This window comes from Bos indicus, chromosome 10 (assembly GCF_029378745.1).
Source record: "Bos indicus isolate NIAB-ARS_2022 breed Sahiwal x Tharparkar chromosome 10, NIAB-ARS_B.indTharparkar_mat_pri_1.0, whole genome shotgun sequence".
NCBI classification, from domain to species: domain Eukaryota; kingdom Metazoa; phylum Chordata; class Mammalia; order Artiodactyla; family Bovidae; genus Bos; species Bos indicus.
Window position 1 is genome coordinate 77,927,776 of NC_091769.1, and position 13,735 is coordinate 77,941,510.

Genomic DNA, 13,735 nt, shown 5'->3' on the forward strand with positions numbered 1-13,735 from the left:
TCAGCCCTGTTTGGGAAGCCTGATTAGTGTCAGCAGACGCCTGTGAGTAGCCCAGGGAACCACAGAGTAAATGTGTCAGGGCTCACAGTTGCCTAGCCCACGCGCTGCCGCCCCTGCTCCAGGCAGTTCTGAATGCACTTCCTCCTCTTCCTCCTGACTGTGGAAGAGTGAAAGGGGACTGTCATAGTGATCCAGGCAACTCTCGAACAATCCAAAGGCCAGGTTTGTTATTAATTCCTGAACTTCCCAAAGGAGGGAAATACATAATTCTTTATGAACATCTAAAATGGAGGCTGGAGGGACTTACCTGGTGGTCCAGCGTTTAAGATTTTGCCTTCCAGTGCAAGGAGTGTGGGTTTGATCCCTGGTTGGGGAGCTAAGATCCTACATGTCTCTCTGCTGAAAAACTAGAACATAAACAACAGAAACAATATTATAATAAATTCAATAAAGACTTTAAAAATGGTCCACATTGATTTAAAATAAAATGGAGGTCAGAGCAAAGAACAGCAGCACTCTGACACAGCAGAGCCTCGGTGAGTAGGGAAAGCAATCATGATGCTGGGAGTGGGCCACTAGCCCTCAGACCTCGGGCAGGACCCGTTACCTCTCTGATCCGCACGTTCTCATGTGTGAATTAAGAGATCAGATCTAGGATGAGCCCTGGGAAACGCTGGCTGTTCGGTTTTCCGAGGAGCGGCTGCTACTGGTGGCCTTTTTGCAGATATATTGTTGTCACTGAACACTGGCCCTAGAGAAGCTCAGCCATCAATATGTCCAAGTACAAACTGATTATGTTAAGACATGGAGAGGGTGCCTGGAATAAAGAGAACTGCTTTTGTAGCTGGGTGGATCAGAAACTCAACAGTGATGGACTGCAGGAAGCTCGGAACTGTGGGAAGCAACTCAAAGCACTAAACTTTGAGTTTGATCTCGTGTTCACATCCATCCTGAACCAGTCTATCCACACAGCCTGGCTGATCCTGGAAGAGCTGGGGCAGGAGTGGGTTCCTGTGGAGAGCTCCTGGCATCTCAACGAGCGTCACTACGGAGCCTTGATCAGTCTCAACAGGGAGCAGATGGCATTGAATCATGGCGAGGAGCAGGTGAGGCTGTGGAGAAGGAGCTACAACGTGACCCCTCCTCCCATCGAGGAGTCCCATCCTTACTACCATGAAATCTACAACGACCGGAAATATAAAGTGTGTGATGTGCCTTTGGATCAGCTGCCACGATCCGAGAGCTTAAAGGATGTTCTGGAGAGACTCCTTCCCTATTGGAATGAGAGGATTGCTCCTGAAGTATTGCGTGGTAAAACCGTTCTGATATCTGCTCATGGAAATAGCTGCCGGGCACTCCTGAAATATCTGGAAGGTATCTCGGATGAAGAAATTATCAACATTACTCTTCCTACTGGGGTCCCCATTCTCCTGGAACTGGACGAGAACCTGCATACTGTTGGGCCTCACCAGTTCCTGGGCGACCAAGAGGCTATCCAAGCAGCCATTAAGAAAGTTGACGATCAAGGAAAAGTGAAACAAGCTGACAAATAAAGTTTTTCCCATGTGCTGGCTAGGAATAGCTGCAGAAGGAATGGCATGCGGTGTGTTATGAGTGCTCATCTCCCACACCCCCCTTTTTTTTTCTGTCTTCCCACCTGATTTTTCCAGATCTAGGCTGTGGGGTAGAGTTTGTAGAGGTAATTAGGTCTTAATGTTGGCCCAGTTAAAGGCTTTAGGATGCACATAGCCTTATGTGCTAACCCCTGCCAGCCTCCTTTTAATTAGTCACTAAGTTAATCACCAGTGGGGCTTAATCAATGTCCTAAGTTTCTGAGATGGAAAAGCAACAAGTGAAGCTTAAGTTCAAGGTCGTCCTCATTCAGTAAATCAGTATTGAGTCACTATTGACAGACCTTCACTTCAATAAGACGTTTGTATTTATAGAAAATTTCTGGGATGATAATAAAGGATATTAGATTAAAAAAAAAAAAAAAGAGATCAGATCTAATCAGTGTCTTTTCTTTCCCCTTTCCTTTTCCTTTCTTTTTTTCTCCCTTCCTTCTTTCCTTTTTCCTTTCCTTCATTTCAACATGGAACTGTTTTCTCAAATAAAGAAGATAATTTCAGTGGCCTTACACTTTTCCTTGGTTCTTGTTCCTAGCTTTTTTGGTGAAATTATCATTCACATAGTGATGGATGGATAATCCATGGTATAGTCCAGGGGTCAGTTACCTTTTCCTATAAAGGTTTATATACTTTAGGCTTTGTGGGCCAGTTGGCCAAGTGAAAAAGCGGCAATAGATGGTAGGTAAACCAATAGGTACTGTGCTCCAATAAAGCTTTATGTACAAGGACAGGGGGCAGGCCAGACGTGGCCCACGTGCTACTGCTTGCTCACCCTTGGGATAGCTCTGTCAGCAGTCTCCTCCATTCTAGAGCCCTGATGAGAACTCCAAATCGAGTGAGGAAGACACTGAGAGAAAGGAACTGGATCACTTCAATTCTCTACCCCTAACTCTCAAGGCATTCGCCTCACATCCTAGATTAATAACAGATGTTCACAAATATATATGCTCCAGAGTGAATGTTTTTTATTTAGAAACAAATTGCTCTACATTCATGAAGGGAAGAAAGGGGAAAGACCAAAAACCAAATTGTTGTTGACTCACCTGATGAGCAAATTGGCAAACCACTCACCTCTGTCCTACAGGGCCCATGATGAGTCCAGAGCTGAGTCCTGGAATCTACAGATCCTGCCATCTTCTCCCACCACAACAGAACTCCACACAGTGCCCCTCTGCATTTACATAGGGCTTACGGAATAATATGTCAGGTTGTTAATTACATAATGAGTCTGCCTATGTGAGAGGAGAGATTCTAATGAAATCCTCATGTGTACAGTATTTTATAGAAATAAAAAAATACCTACTGGACTATTTGTTCAATCCTCATTTTCTGAGCATTAATCCTCCCCACTTCTAGGAATCACATCCTGAATGACAGGAGCTCAAGGAGGGCCCACAGCCACCCCTTTCCTGCCTCAGGGGCCCAAGTATTTGCTGCTTTCTGGACCTAAGTGTCTCTTCCTCCATCTCCCTTGTTAATTCCTATTTATCTCCCAGATCTCAGTTTACATAGCATTTCCTAAGAAGTACATTCCTGTGTCCTCCAATATAAACCAGTTCCCTCTATTATCCTCTCAGTATTCTATGCTTCTCCTTCATCATATTTATCATAAGTGTATTACATTTTTATTTGTTGTCTTTTGGTTTAATGTACGTCTTCCCTAGAAGAATTTAGGGTAAGGACAGGGGGACCTTATGTATTTTGTACAAACTCTATCCCCGACATCACACACTGTGCAGGGAGTTGGCACTTAGTTGACATTTGTTGAATGAATGACTATCCTTTGTGCTGCCGGTTAAAGAAAAGGCTGAAATCTTTCCAGTGGGCCCGAGTCCAAGCACACTGTCCACCCTGCAACTTGAACTGAACTCCTGTTATGAACTAAATGTTTGTGCTTCTTTAAAATTCATTTGTTGAAATCCTAACCCCCTCAGGGTGATGGTATAAAGAGGCAGGCCTTTGGGAAGTGATTAGGTCATGAGCAGGGAGCCCTCATGAACAGGATTCATGCCCTTATGAAGGAAACTCCAGAGATACCCCTTACTCCCTACTGCCTACTGAGGGCACAGTGAGAGGCTGCAATCTGCAACCCGGAGGAGGGCCCTCGCCAGAACACAACAGAGCTGACGCCATGATCTCTAACTTCCAGTCTCCAGAATGGTGAGAAATAAACTTTGTTGTTTATAAGTCACCTCGTTTGTGGTATTGTGTTACAGCAGCCTGAGCTAAGGCAAGTTTTCAGTAACTGCACAGAGGTCTATTCACAGGATATAAGTGGGCACTTATATAAGTAGTATTTATACAAGTACTTATATAAGTAGTACTCTGGGCACTACACTGGCAAGGAAAAAAGGAAAAAGAGGTGGGAAGGGGGAAGTGGGATGAAAGATCAACAGAGCACAGCATCCGGATTTCTGAAGTCTTAAAAGAAGCTTTAGAACTCCAAGCCAGTAGGGGCTTGTGCTTGTGCCATGCAAGGTTTCTTCTCCCTTAAGGAGAACTATCTATACCTTGACACTTTTCAAACTTGTGGTAACCCTACTGCTGTCTCCACTCCTCAGCACCCCCAAAACATCAAGTTACTTGGTCCACACTTGACTGTGACCAAATAAAATCCCTTCCTTGAGACACCCATTAGAAACCGAGAGAGAGATTCAGCCCCTCCTACACACAAATTGGATGACCATGATCTATGGGTAAGAAAAGCAGAAGAAATCTGTCTTCAGATAAAGAAGGGAAGGCCTAAGGAGAGGTGGATAGACAGCCGTGATGGTTCCAGTCTTTGATTACAGCCCTTTTACGAAGGGTGTGCGTGCTCAGTCACTCGATCATGTACAACTCTTTAAGACCCCATGGACTGTAGCCCTGCAGGCTCCTCTGTCCATAGGCTTTTCCAGGCAAGAATACTGGAGTGGGTTGCTGTGACTTCCTCCAGGAGATCTTCCCGACCCAAGGATGGAACCCCACATCTCTTTTGTCTTCTGCATTGGCAGGCAGATTCTTTACCACTCTGCCACCTGGAAAGCCCTTTCATGAAGTCCAGCTGCAAATCCACCTTCAGGTGGTTTGAAAAATCTACGTTTTTGATTAGGCAAGTTACCTCCTGAAAAATGAACTCTAGGTAAATATAATGATTTCACATAGTCCATCCTGTTGGACCCTCATGACAGCACAGCAGGGGAAGTACTGTTACTCCCACTTTACAGGTGCTTTTTGACTACAAGAAATTATGCTTCATTACATTCTTGTGAGTTCTAGTCTTAATTCTATCATGACTGCATTGTTTGAAGTGAATGGATTTCTTTCATCCTTTCTTTCTTAAGAACAAATCTTAGACTGGTGGAAAGGGTCAAGAAACCTGTTTGTAATTTATGAAACCAAAAACCATGATCTAGAAGACTTTGAATAGGCAGGAACTGTCAATAAGCCTGGCCAAGTCTCCTCATTTCTAAATGCATGTATTGGATTATATGGTATCCAAGATCCCTTCTAGGTCTAACACTCAACAGATTATTTTCTGGCTTCAATTACCTAGATGTTTACTCTTAGTCATGAAAGAGCTGAAAATGGCTAATAAATTTGGTGGGATATTTGGACAACACAGTTATAAACCCACTTGTATCTGCAATAATTCTTTCTGGCTCTGAAAACCTTTGAAAATTTTCCCTTTTATTATGACTCCATGGATCATTACTTGGCAAAGAAATTTCCCCTAATATTGATCTATGAACATAAAGAATTATGTGCCAGGATAAAAGGATATAAAAATAAAATCTATTAACTTATTGACAATAAAAGTCAGAGCTGAATTTTCATGAAAATGAACAAACAAAAGCTACCATCAAAACTGGATGAGTTGAGAAAATACAAGCTTAATTGACTTACCCTGAGTAAGTGATTTTCAACTTAATGTTTCCTAGTTCTGAATCTCCAAGACTTTCTTGAAATTGTTTAATGGAGAAAATTATTCCCCAAATTTCCAGTCTATTGTAAGCTCACTGACCTTAATTGCCATCTTCACCATGCTATCCAGGGACCTCATCTTCACTCTTTAGCATTCCTCAAATGATTGAAATTCCAGAAAACCAAGATCATATAACCTCACTGCCTTAAAGGGGAAACACATAAACAGAGCCTACTAGCCTGGATATCACTAAGTTCCAAAATTGAAAACCCACTAAAATAGATTCTGAGGATGATAATCTACCAATTCTATTGGCAAGCACTTTCCAAAACTGTCACAAAACTTGTAATCAAGTGAAATTAGGAAACTACTTATGTTTTTCAAACATCCAAGATAGAGAAAAATCAGACCTATTCATAGAATAATTTCTGGCACATATCAGGTGTTCAATAAGTGATTCTTAATGAGTAAATTAGCTTTACATTTTTGTACAGCTATCCAAGTTTTAAAGTGCACATACATAATATATTTATACTTCATTACACATAAAAAGACGAAATATTTTCTTATTTTGCATTTTTTGTCTATTAATTCTTCACCTCAGTTTGAGTGTATACAGCCATTCCAAGGTATTTTTTTCTGGATTGCTTTCTGAGGCTCATTGTTGACCTTTAATGACCTCATCATCTGAAGAATGAGAATGGGGAAACTCTATTAACTGGGCCACTTAAGAAGAGTCCTTTGCCGGTCAAGGAATTTAAATGTTATTTTTTCCTCTTGCCATACAGATATATAGATATACAGATATATAGATAGATACAGATATAGACATGCAAACATAGAGATATAGATGTAGCTACAGGTAAATAGATATAAACAGAAATAGAGATATATATTTCAATTTTACTAGGCTTTGTCCAGCGCAGTAAAAATCCCAAATTCACCTCTTTCTGCTCCAAGCAGCATGTGGTGCAGTGGTGTCCTCTACCTGTAACTGAATCATTTATCTTCATTAGGTCTCCAGGTCACTGGTCTTCATTAGCCTGCGGCAGCCTCTCATTTGACTTGCATTGCAGGCTCCCCATATAGGTAATGATTCTAATTTTGAAAATCTCCAGCAGTTATGGCTAAGAAGCTGAGGCGGAAAGATGGACAGAAAGGGCAGGAGTGGGGCTGCCTCTCCTCATTCCTGCCTCACTCTGCATCCTCTAGAGAGACACCGGCTGCAGGCTGATTGGGACTGCGGAACTTGGGGACCTGAGACTTGTTCTCTACTGGCTTTTCTTCAGTAAATGAGCATTCATAGTTATTGCATCAGAAAGCTTGACAAAGGGAAACCAAAACTTTAGTCTGAAACCAACAAGGGCATTGAAAGGTCACCAGCTCCTCTCGTGCCCTCTCTCCTTTACATACTGCACAATTTCCACAGTAACTTGCCCTGCCTTCTGACCTCAGGGCCTTTGCACATGATGCTCCTTGGGCCTGGATTTCTCTTACCTCAGCTCACCTCTGATAAATTCCTGCCTATCTTTTGGTCTCGGTCTATAGTCTCTCTTGACTCCCTGATCTAAATTAGTTTCCTCTTTTATTACTTTTTAGTATCCTAGTCTCCTTTTCCACACTTATCATAAATGCCACTATATACTTATTTGTTTTCTTTTGGTTTAATGTCATCTTCCCCAGAGGAATTTAGGGGGTTACTGTGAACTGAATGTTAGTGTCCCCCATCAAATTCTCCTGTTTTATTTAATTCAATTAATTAATTTTATTTTGCTGTGTCAGGTCTTAGTTGGGGCACATGGGATCTTTCTTTGAGGTGCCAGGGCTTCAGTCTGGCTGTGGTGCTTAGTCTCCAGAGCTCAGGCTCAGTAGTTGTAACACTGGGGCTTAGCTGCCCCATGGCATACAGGATTCTAGTTTCCAGACCAGGGGTCAAACCCATATCTCCTGCATTTGAAGGTGGACTCTTAACCACTGGACCTCCAGAGAAATTCCACCTCACTCCCACTCCTATCCCCCACCTCCAATTCTTATGTTGAAGCCTGGTTCCCAGTGTGAAAGCATTTGGAGGTGGGATCTTTGGGAATTACTTAGTTTGGGGTGAAGTCATGGGGATGGAGGCTCCATGAGGGAATCACTGTCCCTGTAAGGAATGAAATGATCAGGGCTCTCTCCCTTTGCTGCATAGGGACACAGGAGAAGGAGGCCGTCTACAAGTTGGAAACAGGGTCCTCCCCAGAACCTGATCATTTCAGCACTCTGACCTTGGACTTCCAGCCTCTAGAACTGTAAGAAATAAATATTTGTGGGTCTAAACTGGCCAGTCTATGGTATTTTTGTTAAAGCAGCCCAAGCTGACTATGACAGGGGAGAATATGAAGGCTGTATTTATTTTGTATAACATGATGGCCCCAGCATCTCACATCATGCAGTGCATGGGCAGTTAATTCATATTTGCTGAAGGAATGACCTATCATTTGCTGCTGTTGATAAAAAGAAAAGACTGTATCTTTCCAGTGGGCCGGAATCTGAGTACACTCTCTGCTCCACAACCTGGGCTGAAGGTCTTACTATCAGCAGGAGTGCTCACAGGATAAGTAGCCCAAAGTGTTATTCCCAATCTCAAGAAACAGTTAAAGAGTTAGTAGATTTACCCTGCCAGTTCCTTTGAAGAGTCAAGGAATTTAACAAGAAAGAACTGGGGATTGGAACACTGATTAATGAACAAAAGGAGTGGCAGAATCCTGATGGCAATGAGTCTCATTCTCTAGCATGTCAGCCACCAGTCAATAAGTCACCCGTGAAAACACTTCAGGCCCTGAGAAAACTATGTTAAATAACAGATTGGAGTGATATGGAGTCTCTGATATTTGCTAACAACAGATTTGGGGTATTCAGGAGTAAATTACAAAGCCAGTTGTGTCAGGAACTGTTTCCGCTGCAAACAACAGAATTACCGAATAGCAGGCTAAAGCAATAAAACATTTAATTATTTCACGTTACAGAAAGCTTAGAAGTGGGTGGTTCTAACAGAAGGGCAGCAGAAGAGGGTCAGCAAGGACCCAGGCTCTGTCCATCTTTCCCCTCTGAATTTATTGGTAGATCAGTAATGTCTTCCCACATGGTGGTAAGATGGCTGCCACATTCCAAGAATCATGTCTTCCCAAAATATCATCCCAAGAACAAAGGGCAAGCATGTGGAGGAGGACTGTTTCTCCTCTTGGTACTCTCTCTTTTAACAGACAGAAAACCTTTCCCAGGATTTCACCTCAGATATCACTGGCCATTCATATCACTGGTATTCCCTGGAAAAAAGGAACGGGATGCTATAACTGGCATAGATCAATCAGAGGTTGTCCTCTGGGGGTGGAGGGTAGGGAGCCCATTGACACTCTGAGTAGAGTTGAGGTTTTGCTAAAAGAGAAGAAAGGGAATGGCTATGGGGTAGGCAATCAAAAATGTCTGTCACATAAAGTGTTGTCTATTTTTAAACATGTTAATACGTAAATATGTAGATCTCCACTCAAAATATGGCAGGCTGTATGCTCAGATTTGAGACATTTATCAGACTAATCTCATTGACTGAATCAGAACAATTTTGGTTCATATATACAGTTACCCTAAATTTATCTGATTTTATGTTAGAAGAGGAGGGTGTTAAAATTTGTATTCATGGACAGATTCCCATGAAGTAGGCATCCATTAAAAAGTTATTTATTGAGTGCTACCTTATCTCTGGCACAGTGGCTGAGCATCAGGACTAAGATATAGTCCCTCTCCTTGGGTGACTGTAATTAGGATGATTAAGTATTATTACAGGTACAAGTACATGAGACCAGGGAATGTATCTAGGGAGAGCCCTCTCTTGGGGTTAGGGAGAGTTTTGGAAGATGTGACATTTAAAGAGACCTGAAAGGGACTTCTCTGGTGGTCCAGTGGCTAAGACTCCACGCTCCCAATGTGCGGGGCCCAGGTTCAATCCCTGGTCAGGGAACTAGCTCTCACATGCTGCAACTTAAAAAAAAAAAGATCCCACATGCCTCAGTGAAGATTGAAGATCCTGAGTGCCACAAGTAAGACCCAGTGCAGCCAAATAAATAAATTTAAAAAGACGAGAGAGAGATCCAAAGGACAAGTGAAGTGGCTTGATGATGCATGGGATGGGGACTAGGCTGTGGGTGAGAAGAGGATGAGGGAGTGTTCCAGGCAAAGGAACTAGCAGTGCAAAGATTTGGAGGCAAGAGCACACAGGCAAAATTTGAATTATTCACTACGGCAGGAGTAGAGTGTGACTGGTGATGTGAGAAGATAGGCTGGGGTCACATCATGAATTTAGACTCTACCTCAAGGACAATGGGGAGAAACATCATCAGATTCACTTGTTAGAAATCCAGTTACCAGGTGGAAAATGGATCAGAGAGGATGAGCGGTGATTTGCATTGCTGGCCCCAATGCTCACTGTCCCCTGCATCCACACCCTTGCCATGGCCTCCCAGTGAACCGAGGACACTTTCTACCGCTTGGCTTTGGGCCAGGCCATCCAATCTGTTCTGGCCAGTGGCAGGTGGCAGAAGCAGCCGTGTGCCATTTCTAAGCCCAGGCATTAAGAAGCCTTGGTTGTTTCCACTTGCCCTCTGGTATCTCTGCCTTTGCCAGGTCCGTGGGGCCCAGGAGGAAGATGGGAGACAAATGGAGCACAGCCACCCAGCTGCTGCAGCCTGAAGCACAGCCAGCTCAGCTGCCCTACAAACTCCTAAGAGAGGAATGACTGTCTTTGTTTTTATGAGATGTTGAAATTTTCAGTATGCAGTGTTATTGTGACTATTGCTATGAAAGGGTCACGCTAGGAGCAGAGTGATGTATTAGGAGATGATTGTAACTGTCAGGTGAAGGCTAGTGGTCACCTGAACCAAGCTGATGAGGAAAGAGATGGAGAAAAACAGATTCAAAAGATACTTAGAAAACTGAATTGCCATGACACAGTAGCTTATAGAAGAATTAGTTTAGAATGTCTCCTGTGGTTCTTCCTTGGATAACTGTTCACTAAGATGGGGACATAGGGGGAAAATGATGTGCTTGTTTATGTGGAATCTGAGACATTTGGAAGATGTGCAAGGGAAGTAGTCCAGGAGACATGGGTCTAGAACTTGAGTGAGGTCTCAGCTGGGCCAACGCACACATGTGGGTCTGGAGAGGGACCCTTAGAATTTAGAGCAAGAAGAATGTGGAGGGTAGAACTCTGAAGAGGCCAGCATTTGAGGACAAATGAGCAGGAGCCCTCAGAGAACAGGAGTCAAGAGAAGAATAAATACCCAGGGAGGGTAATATCTTAAGGTCAAAGAATGAGCAGGCTCTGTGAAGGAGAATGGTTGATTGTGCAGAGACTGGTGAAGAAAGAGGCAAAGAGTTTATGAGGAATATCAAAGAATTTAACTAATTTACAAACAAAGAAAGGAAAGAGATGTTTGCCCAAGAAATTTCAGACAGTTCCACAGTAGATGAGTCAATAAAGTCTTAAGCACAAGAACAGATGCTGAGATTCACAGACATGTTCGGAAAAGGAGCAAATTCACGATTCAGGGCATGCTGAGTCACTGCTTGTCCCAGTCTCTCTGGGTGAGTGCCACCTTTGAGCAGAACCTTGCCTTACCTGCCGCAGATCACTGTCATCCAAGTCACTCCCCTGCCGCCCCCACCAGCCCTGGCCACGCTGACAAGTCCATGAGAAGTCTGTCAGTGCCAGGGCTGGCCAAGTCCTTCTGATTCATTTCCTATCGATCTGGGTGAACTTTCTGAGTTCCCTGGAGGCCAGGATCAATCCAGCCTGGCTTCTGCTGGAATTTAGGATGGCTCCTGTTTTCAACAACACAGTGGGCTCTTTTCCTTTGTATCTGCGTTCTGTAGACCAGCTACAGGATAAAATATCAATAGCCCAAAAAGTCCCTGGTGGTTCAGACCATAAAGAATCTGCCTGCAATCCAGGAGACCCCTGGATTCGATCCCTGGGTCAGGAAGATTCCATGGAGAAGGGAATGGCCACTCATTCCAGTATTCTTGCCTGGAGAATTCCGTGGACAGAGGAGCCTGGAGGGCTACAGTCCAAGAGGTCGCAAAGAGTTGGACAGGACTGAGCCACTAACACTTTCATTTTCCACAATGTTCCGGGAGGGGGCGCTGAAGAAGAGGTGACATGGAGCCTGAGGAGGAGTGGGGCCGCTCACACAGTGGCCACCCCTCCCAGCACAGGACTTGGAAGCTCTAGAGCAGCAATTACCACATTTACGGCCCCAGCGACTGCTCAGGTTGGGGAACGCCAGGCACTTGAAGTTTGTTTTCCTGTTCAATTGGAACTGACATTTCCCCAAGATTGGATTACTTTGAAATCCAGAAATTGCAGCTTGGATAGTTCATAAATTTATTTCTGTTTCACCTTGTAGCAGTTATTACAAAGACTGATCAGCCAAAGAATATGGGATTTCTGCTTTTTATTTCCTGTTTTTATTGCAGTCACCTTTTAAGTAGGGTGGTATGGTTAGCAGGGTGGGAGTGGCTCACAGTCTGCAGAAAAGGGTGTAACTGAACAGAGAGGTATCCTCTTGTTCTCATGGACTCCATTTGCTGCCTACCCCATCCAGACCCCTGGAGGAAGGGTCTGGAAAAAGATATCAAGTGTCCTGAGAGAAATGTGGAGAAGGGTTAATAGGTGCCAGAAACTTCCCGCTACACTGGAAGTAAACCCAAATTTGAGTGAGCAGCTACTCTCTCTACCTCCGTCCCCTGCAGCCACCTTTGGGGCAGGTATAGAGAGGGCTGTTGATCAGAGGAAAGGGATTATAACCCAAAAGGTCTGGAGAGGCCTTCTGGGACTTCAGGTAACCAAAAGTCATCAGTCTTTGTGTGTGTGTTGGGTATGTGTATGAGAGAGCAAGAGCAATTTATTTGTTATAGAAATATTTTTCTACTAGAGGCAGAGGTTTCCCAGGTGGTAAAGAATCTACCTGCCAGTGCAAGAGGCATCTCTTGCAGCAGACTTGGGTTAGATCTCTGGGTTGGGAAGATCCCCTGGAGAAGGGAATGCTGGCAACCCACTCCAGTATTCTTGCTTGAAAAATTGCACGAACAGTGTAGACTGGCAGGTTACAGTCCATGGGGTCGCAAAAGAGTCAGACACGACTTCACGTGTCTAAGCAACTGGAGGCAAACCCTGGGTAAGGGCCTGGAAACCTACCAAAAAACTGTCCCAGTCCTCCAGAAGCTCCTAGTCATGTAGGGGTCGCTGAGCTGAGAGCCAGGACAGGGTGGGCCCAGGTGCTAGCGGAGTGCTATGGAGAGCTTCCTGAATGAAGTGGAGGCTTCCACTTGTAAAGTCTTTTGATCGGAGATACTGTCTTCTAAGTGGTTAGACCCAGACTCCTGGTACAAGAAAGGAGGCAGGGTGCGAGGCAGAAGCCCACTCCAAGAATGACAACTGTGTTTTTTTTTTTTTTTTTAACATATACATGAGAATTTAATTTGTTTTTAAAGCTTAATTCCATTGCACATATATGTCATATATTGTTTATCCATTTATACGTTGATGGGCATTTGACCATTGTAATAATGCTACTGTGAACATTGGTATACAGATATCTGTTGGTGTCCCTGTTTTGAATTTTGGGGGTAGGTATCTAGAAGTGGAATATGGGATTACTCTATTTTTAGTTTTTTGAAAAAAACTACCCTACTCTTTTCTATAGCCACTGCACTATTTTATATTCCCTTCAGCAATGCACAAAGGTTCCAACTTTTCTACCTCTTCACCAACACTTGTTATTTTCTTCTTTCTTAAAAAATATAATAACCATTCTAATAGGCGTGAAGCAGTTTTCAATTATAGTTTTGAATTGCATTTTCCTAATGATCAGTGATACAACAAAAGGACTTCAACAGACATGTTTCTCAAGAAACATGTAAACAGCTGTGCTTCTGATGCTTTAGCAGAGTGGTGAACAGTCCTCCTGGTCAATAACCTGGCTCTGTCATTCGCTAACTCTGTGCCTTTCCCCTTTTTGTGTGTCTGTTTCTTTATTTGTAAAAAGGGGGCAAAAATGGATTTCCCTCACAAGCTTGCTGAGAGACTAGAATGAGAGAACCCATGGACCATTTGAAGATGGAGCCTGCACCTGGGAGCTTAGTGTGGCTCTGTTAATGGGTCAGGCCTGGC

The 13,735-nt window shown here is 43.6% G+C and overlaps 1 pseudogene; it reads left to right on the forward strand.

Moving 5' to 3' along the window:
* Positions 1-637: 637 nt before the first annotated feature.
* LOC109565260 (bisphosphoglycerate mutase pseudogene) lies at positions 638-1,987 on the forward strand (annotated as a pseudogene).
* Positions 1,988-13,735: the final 11,748 nt, after the last annotated feature.